Below are 5,428 nucleotides of genomic sequence, written 5' to 3'. Positions count from 1 at the left end.
GGGCGTGAGCGGGGGAGGTTCTCATTTGTAGAGAAAGGAAGAAAAGAACTCGGAGAAATTGAAAGAAAAAAAGGGGTGCAACACGAGGACTTCCCAAGTGGTCACCCAAGTTGGTACTACTCTCGCCGAAGGACGCTTAACTGCGGAGTTCTGATGGGATCCGGTGCATTAGTGCTGGTATGATCGCACTCGACTTGCCATGCGCAAAAAATCGGATTTAACGCATGCGGGGCGGCATGATCGAAACGCGATGGGCGTGAGCGGGGGAGGTTCTCATTTGTAGAGAAAGGAAGAAAAGAACTGGGAGAAATTGAAAGAAAAAAAGGGGTGCAACACGAGGACTTCCCAAGTGGTCACCCAAGTTAGTACTACTCTCGCCCAAGCACGCTTAACTGCGGAGTTCTGATGGGATCCGGTGCATTAGTGCTGGTATGATCGCACCCGACATGCCATACGCACAAAATCGGATTTAACGCATGCGGGGCGGCATGATCGAAACGCGATGGGCGTGAGCGGGGGAGGTTCTCATTTGTAGAGAAAGGAAGAAAAGAACTGGGAGAAATTGAAAGAAAAAAAGGAGTGCATCACGAGGACTTCCCAAGTGGTCACCCAACTTAGTACTACTCTCGCCAAGCACGCTTAACGGAGGAGTTCTGATGGGATTCTGTGCATTAGTGCTGGTATGATCGCACCCGACATGCCATGCGCACAAAATCGGATTTAACGCATGCGGGGCGGCATGATCGAAACGCGATGGGCGTGAGCGGGGGAGGTTCTCATTTGTAGAGAAAGGAAGAAAAGAACTGGGAGAAATTGAAAGAAAAAAAGGGGTCCAACACGAGGACTTCCCAAGTGGTCACCCAACTTAGTACTACTCTCGCCCAAGCACGCTTAACTGCGGAGTTCTGATGGGATCCGGTGCATTAGTGCTGGTATGATCGCACCCGACATGCCATGCGCACAAAATCGGATTTAACGCATGCGGGGCGGCATGATCGAAAAGCGATGGGCGTGAGCGGGGGAGGTTCTCATTTGTCGAGAAAGGAAGAAAAGAACTCGGAGAAATTGAAAGAAAAAAAGGGGTGCATCACGAGGACTTCCCAAGTGGTCACCCAACTTAGTACTACTCTCGCCCAAGCACGCTTAACTGCGGAGTTCTGATGGGATCCGGTGCATTAGTGCTGGTATGATCGCACCCGACATGCCATACGCACAAAATCGGATTTAACGCATGCGGGGCGGCATGATCGAAACGCGATGGGCGTGAGCGGGGGAGGTTCTCATTTGTAGAGAAAGGAAGAAAAGAACTCGGAGAAATTGAAAGAAAAAAAGGGGTGCATCACGAGGACTTCCCAAGTGGTCAACCAACTTAGTACTACTCTCGCCCAAGCACGCTTAACGGAGGAGTTCTGATGGGATCCTGTGCATTAGTGCTGGTATGATCGCACCCGACATGCCATGCGCACAAAATCGGATTTAACACATGCGGGGCGGCTTGATCGAAACGCGATGGGCGTGAGCGGGGGAGGTTCTCATTTGTAGAGAAAGGAAGAAAAGAACTGGGAGAAATTGAAAGAAAAAAAGGGGTGCAACACGAGGACTTCCCAAGTGATCACCCAAGTTAGTACTACTCTCGCCCAAGCACGCTTAACTGCGGAGTTCTGATGGGATCCGGTGCATTAGTGCTGGTATGATCGCACCCGACATGCCATACGCACAAAATCGGATTTAACGCATGCGGGGCGGCATGATCGAAACGCGATTGGCGTGAGCGGGGGAGGTTCTCATTTGTAGAGAAAGGAAGAAAAGAACTCGGAGAAATTGAAAGAAAAAAAGGGGTGCATCACGAGGACTTCCCAAGTGGTCACCCAACTTAGTACTACTCTCGCCCAAGCACGCTTAACTGCGGAGTTCTGATGGGATCCGGTGCATTAGTGCTGGTATGATCGCACCCGACATGCCATGCGCACAAAATCGGATTTAACGCATGCGGGGCGGCATGATCGAAACGCGATGGGCGTGAGCGGGGGAGGTTCTCATTTGTAGAGAAAGGAAGAAAAGAACTCGGAGAAATTGAAAGAAAAAAAGGGGTGTGCAACACGAGGACTTCCCAAGTGGTCACCCAAGTTGGTACTACTCTCGCCCAAGGACGCTTAACTGCAGAGTTCTGATGGGATCCGGTGCATTAGTGCTGGTATGATCGCACCCGACATGCCATGCGCACAAAATGAGTTCTGATGGGATCCGGTGCATTAGTGCTGGTATGATCGCACCCGACATGCCATGCGCACAAAATCGGATTTAACGCATGCGGGGCGGCCTGATCGAAACGCGATGGGCGTGAGCGGGGGAGGTTCTCATTTGTAGAGAAAGGAAGAAAAGAACTGGGAGAAATTGAAAGAAAAAAAGGGGTGCAACACGAGGACTTCCCAAGTGGTCACCCAACTTAGTACTACTCTCGCCCAAGCACGCTTAACTGCGGAGTTCTGATGGGATCCGGTGCATTAGTGCTGGTATGATCGCACCCGACATGCCATGCGCACAAAATCGGATTTAACGCATGCGGGGCGGCATGATCGAAACGCGATGGGCGTGAGCGGGGGAGGTTCTCATTTGTAGAGAAAGGAAGAAAAGAACTCGGAGAAATTGAAAGAAAAAAAGGGGTGCAACACGAGGACTTCCCAAGTGGTCGCCCAAGTTGGTACTACTCTCGCCCAAGGACGCTTAACTGCGGAGTTCTGATGGGATCCGGTGCATTAGTGCTTGTATGATCGCACCCGACATGCCATGCGCACAAAATCGGATTTAACGCATGCGGGGCGGCAAGATCGAAACGCGATGGGCGTGAGCGGGGGAAGTTCTCATTTGTAGAGAAAGGAAGAAAAGAACTCGGAGAAATTGAAAGAAAAAAAGGGGTGCAACACGCGGACTTCCCAAGTGGTCACCCAACTTAGTACTACTCTCGCCCAAGCACGCTTAACTACGGAGTTCTGATGGGATCCGGTGCATTAGTGCTGGTATGATCGCACCCGACATGCCATGCGCACAAAATCGGATTTAACGCACGCGGGGCGGCATGATCGAAACGCGATGGGCGTGAGCGGGGGAGGTTCTCATTTGTAGAGAAAGGAAGAAAAGAACTGGGAGAAATTGAAAGAAAAAAAGGGGTACAACACGAGGACTTCCCAAGTGGTCACCCAAGTTAGTACTACTCTCGCCCAAGCACGCTTAACTGCGGAGTTCTGATGGGATCCGGTGCATTAGTGCTGGTATGATCGCACCCGACATGCCATGCGCACAAAATCGGATTTAACGCATGCGGGGCGGCATGATCGAAACGCGATGGGCGTGAGCGGGGGAGGTTCTCATTTGTAGAGAAAGGAAGAAAAGAACTCGGAGAAATTGAAAGAAAAAAAGGGGTGCAACACGAGGACTTCCCAAGTGGTCGCCCAAGTTGGTACTACTCTCGCCCAAGCACGCTTAACTGCGGAGTTCTGATGGGATCCGGTGCATTAGTGCTGGTATGATCGCACCCGACATGCCATGCGCACAAAATCGGATTTAACGCATGCGGGGCGGCATGATCGAAACGCGATGGGCGTGAGCGGGGGAGGTTCTCATTTGTAGAGAAAGGAAGAAAAGAACTCGGAGAAATTGAAAGAAAAAAAGGGGTGCATCACGAGGACTTCCCAAGTGGTCACCCAACTTAGTACTACTCTCGCCCAAGCATGCTTAACGGAGGAGTTCTGATGGGATCCTGTGCATTAGTGCTGGTATGATCGCACCCGACATGCCATGCGCACAAAATCGGATTTAACGCATGCGGGGCGGCATGATCGAAACGCGATGGGCGTGAGNTGGGCGTGAGCGGGGGAGGTTCTCATTTGTAGAGAAAGGAAGAAAAGAACTGGGAGAAATTGAAAGAAAAAAAGGGGTGCAACACGAGGACTTCCCAATTGGTCACCCAACTTAGTACTACTCTCGCCCAAGCACGCTTAACGGAGGAGTTCTGATGGGATCCAGTGCATTAGTGATGGTATGATCGCACCCGACATGCCATGCGCACAAAATCGAATTTAACGCATGCGGGGCGGCATGATCGAAACGCGATGGGCGTGAGCGGGGGAGGTTCTCATTTGTAGAGAAAGGAAGAAAAGAACTCGGAGAAATTGAAAGAAAAAAAGGGGTGTGCAACACGAGGACTTCCCAAGTGGTCATCCAAGTTGGTACTACTCTCGCCCAAGGACGCTTAACTGCGGAGTTCTGATGGGATCCGGTGCATTAGTGCTGGTATGATCGCACCCGACATGCCATGCGCACAAAATCGGATTTAACGCATGCGGGGCGGCATGATCGAAACGCGATGGGCGTGAGCGGGGGAGGTTCTCATTTGTAGAGAAAGGAAGAAAAGAACTGGGAGAAATTGAAAGAAAAAAAGGGGTGCAACACGAGGACTTCCCAAGTGGTCACCCAACTTAGTACTACTCTCGCCCAAGCACGCTTAACTGCGGAGTTCTGATGGGATCCGGTGCATTAGTGCTTGTATGATCGCACCCGATATGCCATGCGCACAAAATCAAATTTAACGCATGCGGGGCGGCATGATCGAAACGCGATGGGCGTGAGCGGGGGAGGTTCTCATTTGTAGAGAAAGGAAGAAAAGAACTCGGAGAAATTGAAAGAAAAAAAGGGGTGCAACACGAGGACTTCCCAAGTGGTCACCCAAGTTGGTACTACTCTCGCCCAAGGACGCTTAACTGCGGAGTTCTGATGGGATCCGGTGCATTAGTTCTTGTATGATCGCACCCGACATGCCATGCGCACAAAATCGGATTTAACGCATGCGGGGCGGCATGATCGAAACGCGATGGGCGTGAGCGGGGGAGGTTCTCATTTGTAGAGAAAGGAAGAAAAGAACTCGGAGAAATTGAAAGAAAAAAAGGGGTGCAACACGAGGACTTCCCAAGTGGTCACCCAACTTAGTACTACTCTCGCCCAAGCACGCTTAACTGCGGAATTCTGATGGGATCCTGTGAATTAGTGCTGGTATGATCGCACCCGACATGCCATGCGCACAAAATCGGATTTAACGCATGTGGGGCGGCATGATCGAAACGCTATGGGCGTGAGCGGGGGAGGTTCTCATTTGTAGAGAAAGGAAGAAAAGAACTCGGAGAAATTGAAAGAAAAAAAAGGGTGCAACAGGTTCTCATTTGTAGAGAAAGGAAGAAAAGAACTCGGAGAAATTGAAAGAAAAAAAAGGGTGCAACACGAGGACTTCCCAAGTGGTCACCCAAGTTGGTACTACTCTCGCCCAAGCACGCTTAACTGTGGAGTTCTGATGGGATCCGGTGCATTAGTGCTGGTATGATCGCACCCGACATGCCATGCGCACAAAATCGGATTTAACGCATGCGGGGCGGCATGA

General features: G+C 50.9%; 21 non-coding genes across 21 annotated transcripts; all 21 read right to left on the bottom strand.

The window, feature by feature from the left end:
• Positions 1-72: 72 nt before the first annotated feature.
• On the bottom strand, positions 73-191 carry LOC111475383. The gene has a single exon (XR_002716471.1). It is a non-coding gene; the product is annotated as a 5S ribosomal RNA (ribosomal RNA).
• A 133-nt stretch (positions 192-324) lies between these two features.
• LOC111475385 lies at positions 325-443 on the bottom strand. Its single transcript, XR_002716473.1, has one exon. It is a non-coding gene; the product is annotated as a 5S ribosomal RNA (ribosomal RNA).
• A 133-nt stretch (positions 444-576) lies between these two features.
• LOC111475384 lies at positions 577-694 on the bottom strand. The gene has a single exon (XR_002716472.1). It is a non-coding gene; the product is annotated as a 5S ribosomal RNA (ribosomal RNA).
• A 133-nt stretch (positions 695-827) lies between these two features.
• Positions 828-946, bottom strand: LOC111475371. The gene has a single exon (XR_002716460.1). It is a non-coding gene; the product is annotated as a 5S ribosomal RNA (ribosomal RNA).
• Positions 947-1,079: 133 nt separating this feature from the next.
• LOC111475387 lies at positions 1,080-1,198 on the bottom strand. Its single transcript, XR_002716475.1, has one exon. It is a non-coding gene; the product is annotated as a 5S ribosomal RNA (ribosomal RNA).
• A 133-nt stretch (positions 1,199-1,331) lies between these two features.
• On the bottom strand, positions 1,332-1,450 carry LOC111475374. The gene has a single exon (XR_002716463.1). It is a non-coding gene; the product is annotated as a 5S ribosomal RNA (ribosomal RNA).
• A 133-nt stretch (positions 1,451-1,583) lies between these two features.
• Positions 1,584-1,702, bottom strand: LOC111475369. The gene has a single exon (XR_002716458.1). It is a non-coding gene; the product is annotated as a 5S ribosomal RNA (ribosomal RNA).
• A 133-nt stretch (positions 1,703-1,835) lies between these two features.
• Positions 1,836-1,954, bottom strand: LOC111475386. Its single transcript, XR_002716474.1, has one exon. It is a non-coding gene; the product is annotated as a 5S ribosomal RNA (ribosomal RNA).
• Positions 1,955-2,089: 135 nt separating this feature from the next.
• Positions 2,090-2,208, bottom strand: LOC111475379. The gene has a single exon (XR_002716467.1). It is a non-coding gene; the product is annotated as a 5S ribosomal RNA (ribosomal RNA).
• Positions 2,209-2,408: 200 nt separating this feature from the next.
• LOC111475366 lies at positions 2,409-2,527 on the bottom strand. The gene has a single exon (XR_002716455.1). It is a non-coding gene; the product is annotated as a 5S ribosomal RNA (ribosomal RNA).
• A 133-nt stretch (positions 2,528-2,660) lies between these two features.
• LOC111475382 lies at positions 2,661-2,779 on the bottom strand. The gene has a single exon (XR_002716470.1). It is a non-coding gene; the product is annotated as a 5S ribosomal RNA (ribosomal RNA).
• A 133-nt stretch (positions 2,780-2,912) lies between these two features.
• Positions 2,913-3,031, bottom strand: LOC111475377. The gene has a single exon (XR_002716466.1). It is a non-coding gene; the product is annotated as a 5S ribosomal RNA (ribosomal RNA).
• Positions 3,032-3,164: 133 nt separating this feature from the next.
• Positions 3,165-3,283, bottom strand: LOC111475370. The gene has a single exon (XR_002716459.1). It is a non-coding gene; the product is annotated as a 5S ribosomal RNA (ribosomal RNA).
• Positions 3,284-3,416: 133 nt separating this feature from the next.
• On the bottom strand, positions 3,417-3,535 carry LOC111475367. Its single transcript, XR_002716456.1, has one exon. It is a non-coding gene; the product is annotated as a 5S ribosomal RNA (ribosomal RNA).
• Positions 3,536-3,668: 133 nt separating this feature from the next.
• On the bottom strand, positions 3,669-3,787 carry LOC111475375. The gene has a single exon (XR_002716464.1). It is a non-coding gene; the product is annotated as a 5S ribosomal RNA (ribosomal RNA).
• Positions 3,788-3,931: 144 nt separating this feature from the next.
• On the bottom strand, positions 3,932-4,050 carry LOC111475381. The gene has a single exon (XR_002716469.1). It is a non-coding gene; the product is annotated as a 5S ribosomal RNA (ribosomal RNA).
• A 135-nt stretch (positions 4,051-4,185) lies between these two features.
• On the bottom strand, positions 4,186-4,304 carry LOC111475380. Its single transcript, XR_002716468.1, has one exon. It is a non-coding gene; the product is annotated as a 5S ribosomal RNA (ribosomal RNA).
• Positions 4,305-4,437: 133 nt separating this feature from the next.
• Positions 4,438-4,556, bottom strand: LOC111475368. The gene has a single exon (XR_002716457.1). It is a non-coding gene; the product is annotated as a 5S ribosomal RNA (ribosomal RNA).
• Positions 4,557-4,689: 133 nt separating this feature from the next.
• Positions 4,690-4,808, bottom strand: LOC111475376. The gene has a single exon (XR_002716465.1). It is a non-coding gene; the product is annotated as a 5S ribosomal RNA (ribosomal RNA).
• Positions 4,809-4,941: 133 nt separating this feature from the next.
• Positions 4,942-5,060, bottom strand: LOC111475373. The gene has a single exon (XR_002716462.1). It is a non-coding gene; the product is annotated as a 5S ribosomal RNA (ribosomal RNA).
• Positions 5,061-5,260: 200 nt separating this feature from the next.
• Positions 5,261-5,379, bottom strand: LOC111475372. The gene has a single exon (XR_002716461.1). It is a non-coding gene; the product is annotated as a 5S ribosomal RNA (ribosomal RNA).
• Between the last annotated feature and the right edge of the window lie 49 nt (positions 5,380-5,428).

Source organism: Cucurbita maxima, unplaced genomic scaffold (genome assembly GCF_002738345.1).
Source record: "Cucurbita maxima cultivar Rimu unplaced genomic scaffold, Cmax_1.0 Cma_Scf01348, whole genome shotgun sequence".
Lineage (NCBI taxonomy): Eukaryota > Viridiplantae > Streptophyta > Magnoliopsida > Cucurbitales > Cucurbitaceae > Cucurbita > Cucurbita maxima.
Note: the sequence above shows the minus strand (reverse complement) of the source record. Positions and strands in the feature narration are given on the sequence as shown.